Source organism: Nuphar pumila, chromosome 16 (genome assembly GCF_984573655.1).
Source record: "Nuphar pumila chromosome 16, dmNupPumi1.hap1.1, whole genome shotgun sequence".
Taxonomy (NCBI): domain Eukaryota; kingdom Viridiplantae; phylum Streptophyta; class Magnoliopsida; order Nymphaeales; family Nymphaeaceae; genus Nuphar; species Nuphar pumila.
In genome coordinates, this window is record NC_143264.1 from 86,902,262 (window position 1) to 86,912,861 (window position 10,600).

The window sequence follows — 10,600 nt, forward strand, 5'->3', positions numbered from 1 at the left end:
AGTTTTCATGGTAGGAGATTAGCCAAGCAGGATATATGTTCTCCCCTGGAACACGCAGGTGCGTGTTCTCGGGTCTGAATGAGCAACACGTATGTAAGCACGTGGGGCTCGTTTCCCCGTATGTGTCGGCATCACTTAGCATCGAAGTCTGGTGCGTTTGCAAATACCTAAGTACCCTTTCCTGCCATTAACGTCATAAAATGACATTTTGAGTAAATGACAGAAATGTCCTCTCACCAGAAAGGGTTATCCCTTATAGTTCTGGATCATCCTTTGACAATGCACCATCTGCTGTAATAGATGCTCTCTTTGACGATACAGAATTTGACATCGTCTGCTGCTGTCGAAGCACCCTTTTGCCGTCGTCTGCTGCCTTCGGAGCACCCACTTTTTGTCGTCTGCTGTCGTCGGAGTGATTTCGGAGCACTGTTGCCACCATCGACTGCATCTACCTTCTAGGTGTTTCTCCTCCATTGTCGTCAAATTAGCAAAACTTTTGTTCTTTCAATGAGTTTTATGTAAACAAATCGATTTGCAAATCTGAATGCTAAATCTTACAACTGGTTGTACTATTCATGCCCAGAAGGTGGATATGTACAAATCGAGTTAACTTCTTAAATACAAATCGATTTCATTTACAAAGACATATAGTTCTCGTTGTAACTTCGTAACTACAAATCCACATGATTTACAACCACATTCATATATAAAAAATATTAGTATTTAGTTACAATACATCATGACCAATGGTTTGGCTTAGATATAATGCATGACCATCATAAAAAAAGAAAACAGATATCATCACCAGTATGAAACCCACGTCCAAAATAGTGATGTGCTTCTAATGCAATCCAGGTGCGGAAATGTGGAAAGCTATTTATGGGAGGATATTTTCGTCAAACGTATATCTATCTTTTAGAGACTCCCATTTTTACAGAAGAGATCACCAAAACATCCATATCGTTCATCGTCGAATTTATTTTCTGTTGCAAAACGATTCTATGTGCAGTTGCGGATACATCCTCTACAAGAAAATGAACTCATTAGTAATGGTAGCCCATTGTAGTATTTTTCTCATACTGAGGTTGATTATTAAATACTCTAGTAATGATGCACCTTAAGAATATGCTTCACAAACTTCAGCTCAGGCACTGTCCCCTTGAAGAGTCAATGAGCTACATCATAAATCGCTTTTACGTATTTGTCATGATGTATATCAAAGACAAATACCTAAAAGCAATTTATGATGTAGCTCATCGGCTCTTTCAAGGGGACAATGCCTGAGCTGAAGTTGGTGAAGGATATTGCCAAGAGTGCACCAATGCTAGAGTCTTTAAGAATCAGCCTCAGTTCGAGAAAATGGTACAGTGGGCCACCATTACTAATGAGCTCATTTTCTTAGAGAGGATGTATACGCAACTACACATAGAATCGTTTTGCAACAGGAAATGAACTCGACGATGAATGATATGAATGTTTTGGTGATCTCTTCTGTAAAAATGAGAGTCTCTAAAAGATAGATATGTGTTTGATGAAAATGTCGAAAGAAAAGAAGAAGAAAAAGAAGACGAAGGCGGAGGAGAAAAAATAAGAAGAAGAAGTTACGCTGCCGCATAAAAGAGAAAGAGAGGTTAAATAGACTAGGGTTTTACACCTGGACAATGGGTCGGGTAGGGTTTTATATATATCTATATTAGGGTTTTATATTTTGCAAGGTTTTATGCATGTGTGCCCAAATCGACATGATATTTAGACTTAGTAAAGTACAAATCGATTTAAGCAGTTACCTCGACAACGATATATCTTTGTTTGTCTTTGTGAACGAAATCGATACTAGAAAATACATAATATCTTACAAATCGATATACATATCGCATAATATATTACAAATCGATACAAAAATTCAGCATAATAGCTTACAAATCGACTCTACAAAATACATAAAATCTTATAAATCGATGTACATATGGCAAAATATATTACAAATCAATACAAAAATTCAGCATAATAGCTTACAAATCGATATTAATAAACAAAACAATATCTTATAAATCGGTAGAATGTTACTACAACTGCGATTTGAAATATATTGCATATACTGAGTGAATGACGATACTGACTGTAGCATGTTTGTTATGAAGTATATCGAAGATTAGGCAGATATTTTTCCAACTATGAAGTATGGTTTTTAAGCAACGATTCAACTACAGTTTATGTATAGTAATTTGTATATGTGAAGGCTAGATAAGACAACGATTTTCACTAATTGTATAAGCGCTAAGCAACAACGATTTACCTACGATATCAAAATTGTAGCTCTGTAGGATAGATGAGACAACAATTTATACATGTGAATGATACATATTATAATGATTTATACATGTAAATGATACATTATTAAACAGAATTCACACGTCATTCCTGTGTTCTATAGCTTTTTGGATGAAGCCATTTTAATGAATAGTGATCTAGAAAAATATTAACAATTCTATTTTTGTGGCTCACGATTCATGAAAATGACTTCATCCAAAAACTCTTTCTTTGTGAACGATATCGATACTGGAAAACAATAATATCTTACAAATCGATATACATATCACATAATATATTACAAAATGATACAAAATTTCACCATAATAACTTACAAATTGACTCTACAAAATACATCAAATCTTACAAATCGATGTACATATGACAAAATATATTATAAATCGATACAAAAATTCAGTATAATAACTTACAAATCGATATTAACAAACAAAACAAACATATGCCTTTCTCACCACGACACCCTATGCATTTTTTGCCCATGAATACCTTCTAACACTGAAGTCAAGTTTTAAGGCATAATCATCATAAAATTTGCATGCATTTTTCTTATTATTAAACTGCATTTCCTCTACGGGAACAAAGTCAAATTTACTATCATGTAGACTTGAGGAGCCTGCACCTTTGTCAAGTGCACAATCATGACTGTCTACCTTATTATCGAATTGTATTTCGTCTGTTGGAATATTCAAGTCAAGAGTTAATCCAATGCATGCACCCTTCTTATCATGTGCATCATTAGTGCACATATTCGCTTCTTTAGGTGCGTCGATAGTACTGATGTTCGTTTCTCCATGACTTTCCAATGATTAAGATACATCATTTTCACTGTAACTAGTTGATATGCTCAACATTGTCATTAGCAAAATATCAATTTGCGTTAGCCAGCGCATATATTAGTACAGTTTATTCAGGATGCATATAACAACAACTATTGATTAGTTAAGCAAGTCAAAGAAACGATTAGATCAAAGCAACAACATAATAGCTTACAACTAGATAATAACAAACAAAACCATATCTCACAAATCGACACTAAAAAATATATAATATCTTACAAATCGATATACGACAATTTAGCATAATATATTACAAATCGGCATACGACAATTCAGCATAATATTCTATAAATTGATATACAACAATTCAACATAATATATTACAAATCAATATTAACAACCAAAACAATATTTCACCAATCAACACTAGAAAATATATAATACCTTACAAATCAATATACGGCAATTCAACATAATATATTATAAATCGATATTAACAATCAAAACAATATCTCACAAATCGATACTAGAAAATACATAATATCTTACAAATTGATATATAACAATTCAACATAAAATATTATAAATCGATACTAACAAATAAAATAATGTCTTATAAATCGACACTAGAAAACACATAATATCTTACAAATCGGTATACGACAATTCAACATAATATATTACAAATCGATAATAACAAACAAAACAATATCTCACAAATCGACACTAGAAAACACGTAATATCTTACAAATCGATATACGACAATTGAGCATAATATCTTATAAATCGATATACGACAATTCAGCACAATATATTACAAATCGATATTAACAACCAAAATAATATCTCACAAATCGATACTAGAAAATACATAATATCTTACAAATCGGTATATGATAATTCAACATAATATATTACAAATCAATAATAACAAACAAAACAATATCTCACAAATCGACACTAAAAAACACATAATATCTTACAATTTGATATACGGCAATTTCAATTTTTTAGATGTATTCGGTTTTAGATTTCTATCTAATTCAGTATGAAAAAACCAAAACTATAACTAAATCCAAATATAATCTTATATGGTGGCTTACCAAATTTAATTAAATATCAGATAAAATGCAATTCATTGACTTATCTATAAGTCTTGTTGGAGACTATATTTTTTGCTTTGACTCTAGTCACATCCTTAGCATAGCAGCGAGAAAGGAGAGCAAATCAGATGATCTATCTACTTTTGACATCTTACACCCCAATGCTTCATCCCACGGTGAGTATGCCAAATCACATTTCTTGCTCCACGGCGAAAGTGAAACAAGTTTCTGTATGGAGCGAAAAGGCACCTTTAGGTCTAGCATCGAAGCTTAATAGGGATGACAATGGATGAGGGGCAGAGAGCGGGGAACAAGGTCTCCGCTCCTGCCTTGTCTAAAAATTTTGCCCTTCATTCTTTCACTGGCTTTGATTTTAACTTTCATCCTACCTTCATTTCTCATTTCATGTATGGGGGAGCCACCTTCTACTGTTAGAGGAAGAAGAGAAAAGAGAGAAGAAAAATATAAGCTGCATAAAAGGAAGGAGAAGAAGGTGAGAGGAGAGATTCAATAAAGGTTTTCATGTTAAGGTTAAGAATATAAATAAGATTTTATAATATGTATAAGGATATAATAATAATTTTTTTATTAAAATGGGATGGAGGCCAGAGTAAGTTCATCCCTGCGCGACTTTTGATTTTAACCTCCATCCCCGGTCTACTATCCATTTCATGTCGTCCAACCCCAGTCCAAACGGAGTGAGGCAGGGCAGGGCCCCCCATTTTCTCCTACCATCCCTAAGGGTAATGAAACTAAAAGTGTTGTCATAACGCAAAGCCTTACCTGATATAACCATGTTCATGCCAACTGAGATTGGGATTAAGATCCTTTTTGAGCCGGATCTTGGTCTGACTCATGTTATTTTACTAGCGGTAAGTATCCGACATTTAAATAGACAAAAGAATATGAAACGTCAGTTTATTTCTTGACAAACTTGTGTACATTAGACTAATTGCTATGTTTTATTGGCAGTAAATTACCTCATATAAAAGCCTCAAATAGTTATATTGTATTAGTATTATATATTATATAGAAGGATAAAATTGCTCATAAGATCATTGATCTTTCTATCAGATTTTAGACTGTCCGATTTCATTCAATATGAAAAGTTTATGGATCGAGGCTATACTAAAACATATCCATATTTTAATCAATTTGGTTTGGCTCATCCCCTATGTCATCGTCAATCTTCACACCCATCTGAATCCAAGTTGTTTGGATCAAATGTGACCTCATGGTTGAATTCAACATAGTTGATTTCACGGATAATCAACCCTTGGGTAGTATATTTTTATGGAAAAACAAGCAAGCTATACGTGAAGCGTTACGCCTCATGGAATCTAATGGATACTCCCAAGCGCTTTCATTTTCTGGCATACTGATCGGACTTGATCCATATCCAAATTAATGTGGATCTGACTAAAATGTTAGTCTGAATCTTGACAGGTATGATAGTGTAGGATCAAATATGATCTGAATTGGCATTTGGGTCCCATTTTAAGATCCAATTCCTGTAAAAACATGTAGGAGTCGGGATTGAGGTCTGACCGAGCCTGCAACTTGCAATCAATGGAAGAAGATATACAGGTCTTCTCGTTAGAATGTGATGGCTTGGATATTAACAATTTGAAGTGTATATCAATCACAAAGCAGGTTATATGTTCCCCCCCCGAACAGGGCAGTTAGCTACATCTCATGATCGGGGGTCCCAAAGAGCACCACGTATGTAAGCATGTGTGTCTCGTATCCCCATGTTTGTCAGCTTTAATTAGCGTTGGAGTTTGATGTGATTGCAAAGACTTAAGTACCCTCTCCTCCATTGGTGCAAAAAAAAATGACGGTTCTTGAAAAGGAGTGGTTGTAAAGACTTAAGTGCCCCAAAGATGATTATTTAAGACCCAGTCTCTGCACTGCAGGATTATCCGAGAAAGAAATCTCCCCTGGAGGAGGCCATGAACATCAACCCTCTTACTATCTCTCTCTCCCTTCTATTTCTGCTTCTGTGCACATCCATTAGAAGATCATACATTGCTCCATCAAACACCAACTGACATGCACATTGACTGTTGTGGAGCCTGATTCAAAGTTTTTACCCTTACAGGAGGAGGGTTTGGGGGCTCATCCCAGCGTGGGTAGCATCATTCAACTCTCACTCTCTCTCTCTCCCTTCTATTTCTGCTTCTGTGCACATCCATTAGAAGATCATACATTGCTCCATCAAGCACCGACTGACCTGCACATTTACTGTTGTGGAGCCTGATTCAGAGTTTTTACCCTTACAGGAGGAGGGTCTAGGGGCTCCTCTCAGCGTGGGTAGCATCATTCAACTTGAAGAGTTATGGAGTCTGATTTAGAGTTTTTACCCTTACAGAAAGGGGGGTCTGAGAGCTCCTCCCAGTGTGGGTAGCATCATTCAACTTGAAGAGTTATGGAGTCTGATTCAGAGCTTTTACCCTTACAGAAGGGGGGTCTGAGGGCTCCTCCCAGCGTGTTCATGGCTGTTTGCCCTTACAGAATGGGGGTCCGGAGGCTCATCAACCCTCTCTCGCTCTCTCTCCCTTCTATTTCTGCTTCTGTGCACATCCATCAGAAGATTCTACATTGCTCCATCAAGCACCGACTGACATGCACATTGACTGTTGTGGGTCCTTACTGATGAGCTGCCTCTAAATTTATTCGACTCTGGGTCCTTACTGCACTTGAAGTTGAGTCATTGTATTTTTTGTTATTCGGTGGGTGGTGAGGCCCTCCTCTACTCTCTCAAGACTCTTAGCTTGGGCAATCTTTCTTTTGATGATTGTGGTTGTAATGTATCGTTGAAGTTAAAATGGGGAATGAAATGACAATAGAAATCGCTGAAAATTTACAGAAATAAATGCTCTCCTTCTAGAAAACTGAATCGTCGGTTCCTCTTCCTCGGACGGACATAAATGCCCTCCTTCTAAAAAACGGAATCGTCGGTTCATGAAAATGACAAAACTGCCCTCCATCGATATCGCGGGAAAACGTTTTGCAGGTGGTTGTAATGTATCGTTGAAGTTAAAATGGGGAATGAAATGACAATAGAAATCGCTGAAAATTTACAGAAATAAATGCCCTCCTTCTAGAAAACTGAATCATCGGTTCCTCTTCCTCGGACGGACATAAATGCCCTCCTTCTAGAAAACTGAATCGTCGGTTCGTGAAAATGACAAAACTGCCCTCCATCGATATCGCGGGAAAACGTTCCGCAGATGGTTGTAATGTATCGTTGAAGTTAAAATGTGGAATGAAATGACAATAGAAATCGCTGAAAATTTACAGAAATAAATGCCCTCCTTCTAGAAAACTGAATCGTCGGTTCCTCTTCCTCGGACGGACATAAATGCCCTCCTTCTAGAAAACTGAATCATCGATTCGTGAAAATGACAAAACTGCCCTCCATCGATATCGCGGGAAAACGTTCCACAGAGTTTGCATATGTAGCAAGCGTTATGTTGTATGATACAAATAGTTCAAAAAAATCCTTTATCGCTCTAAGCACTTTACCGAAGATTCTTTGCTTTCATCTCGAGTTGTCGGAGCATCCTTTCCTTTTTACCAGAGCATCTGTTTCCGTCTTACGCGCAGTCGCAGCATCGTTGCCACCTTCTGTTGCGTATTAGTTGTTACTGTTGCTTACTCTACAGTTGGAATATCCAAATTTCCATCGTTTCGATGAGTTTCGTGTAAGTTTTCTTTCTTCAATCTGAAGATTGGTTCTTATACAAGGATTTGTATTATGATGATGATCGTGTATTGTGTTGTGCAGGTTAGCAATGTCTGCGCCTCATCAGATTAGAGATACCTCGTCGTTCTATGGGTTGTCTATTAGAGAAGTGATCCGCCAGTCCCATCTATCTAAAGTTTTTGAAAGATACCAAAATATACTTAAGATTGAGAACAATGAAGACAGGGAAAAAGCCTTGGAATCGTATTTTGCGGAGGATTATCCATCAGATATCGAGGCTGCGGACCAAAGGAAGAACTCTGAAGAACGAAAGATGCAGAACAAGGATGACGAAGAGAAGGCAAAGGCCAGAAATATTGATGAGAATATAAATATAAGGCGGAGGATTAACGCACAGCAGATGGAAAAGAGGAAGAAGAAGGCAGAGGAGTGGGAAAGGGATGTTAGCAATATGATGGCGGAGGCTCATAGGAGAAACTTGGAGAGTAGAGCAATGCGACACAAGGCAAGGCTACTGAAGGAGGTGGTGGAGAGGCGAAGGCAAATGAATAAGGACGAGGAAGAGAAGGAACAGAATATTCCTCAGTTTGAGGAAGAAAAGGAAAGGCGAAGGAGGGAGTTGGAGTTCGAGGAAGCTAAGGAAATGCAAAGGCAGTAGAAGAAGAATGAGGAAAAGAAGGAAAGGCAACGGAAGAAGAAGGAGGAGGAGGTAGAGAAGGAAAGAGAAAGGAAGAAGCAGGAGGAAGAATTGCAGGAAAGAAGGAAACAACAACTGCAAGAGAAAGAAAGGCGGCGGAAGGAGAAGGAGGAAGAAAAGGAAAAGGAAAAGGAAAGGGAAAGGAAGAAGCAGGTGGAAGAACTGCGGCAAAGAAGGAAACAAGAAATCGAAGAGAAAGAAAGGCGGCTGAAGGAGGAGGAGAAACAAAAGGAAAGGGAAAGGAAGAAGCAGGAGGAAGAGGCGAAAAGGGAGAGACAAAGGAAGCAGAAGGAGGAGGAGATAAAGGAGAGAGAAAGGAAGGAGAAGGAGGAGGATGCGAAAAAGGAGAGAGAAAGGATGCAGGAGGAGAAAAGGGAGAGAGAAAGGAAGGAGAAGGAGAAAAGGCAGAGAGAAAGGAAGCAGAAGGAGGAGGAGGAGAAAAGGGAGAGAGAAATGAAGGAGAAGGAGGAGGAGAAAAGGCAGAGAGAAAGGAAGCAGAAGGAGAAGGATGAGAAAAGGGAGAGAGAAAGGAAGGAGAAGGAGGAGGAGGAGAAAAGGGAGAGAGAAAGGAAGGAGAAGGAGGAGGAGAAACGCGAGAGAGAAAGGAATCAGAAAGAGCAGGCGGAAAAAGAGAGAGAAAGGAAGCAGAAGGAGGAGGAGGAGAATAGGGACAGAGAAAGGAAGCAGAAGGAGGATGAGAAAAGGAAGGCGAGAGAAAGGAAGGCGAGAGAAAGGCATGCGACGGTGGAGCCGGTAGAGATGGAGATTGAAAGGCAGTTGGAGGCAGTGGACCCACCAGAAAGTCCCAGGTTGGAGGGAGAACAGCAGAAAATAGCGACCAAGGTAAATATATCCGTCCTGTCTGCGAAGATTTAATAATATGTTTAGCGATTTTGGTATAGCGATTACTGTGTTAGGTATTGATATTTATAGCGATTACTGCGATAGTATGTCTGCAACCGATATTTTTATAGCGGTTAGTAGAATAGTATTTATAAGTACAAATGGAAGTAATTTATAATTTGTAGGAATAATATGTTATTTTGTGTTACAGGGAGGTCACAGGAGAAGTAGAGCACCAGGTGAAAAGCTCGGAGGTCGCTGTCAATGGCCTGTAGTTCTGTCTTGGTATGGTCAACTGAGTGCATATCAGAAGGACCGACTACGAAATATGCACTTCGGTGGCCTTTTGGACCAGCAATATTTTGAAACTTGCTGGAATACCATGACTCACCTGGTAAATAAGTGGAATGATAAGACTAACACATTCCAGTTTGATTCTTTTGAGATCACCATGACTCTAGAAGATGTGGCGAGGATCACTGACCTTAAGTGCGATGGCAGTGCTGTCCTATTACGACATTCAAACTATAACGCAAGGGAAAACTGCACTGCCCTTTTAAGAATGTCGATGGACGAATGGAGTCAATGTATTTCTGGTGGAAGCAATTCCACATCAATGAAGGTCTCAGTTTTTCGTAATAAATGGGAAGGCCACTCCGCTACTTGTGCATCTGAAACAGCTGACCAAGAGTTGCACGGCTTCCTTCTATATTTTTTTGCTCTTACATTATTTTCCGATTGTTCTGGTTCGAGAATAAGTTCCATGTGGCTGCAGTACCTGGCAGACTTAGACGAAGTCGACAACTATGCCAGGGGTGCCGCTATGCTCGCACACCTGTACAATCAACTCCACCGTGCGAGTAATGGTACGAAAATAGTTGACGGATTTTGGCCATTTGTTCAGGTATTTGTTGATTACATACTTAGTATTTGTAGACAAATCTCATTGCAGTCTGTGGCGTTGCTAATAATATTTTTTTTGTTAGGCCTGGGCGTTGGAACATATTATCCCATTGCGTCCACGGTGTGGCCCTCCGATTTGTGGTTTTCCAAAGATCGGTCGCTGGGCCAGAATAAATGTCGCAGTTTATAATGCTAAGTCCATTTTAGATGGGCTGCAATTAAATGAGGTAAACGTTC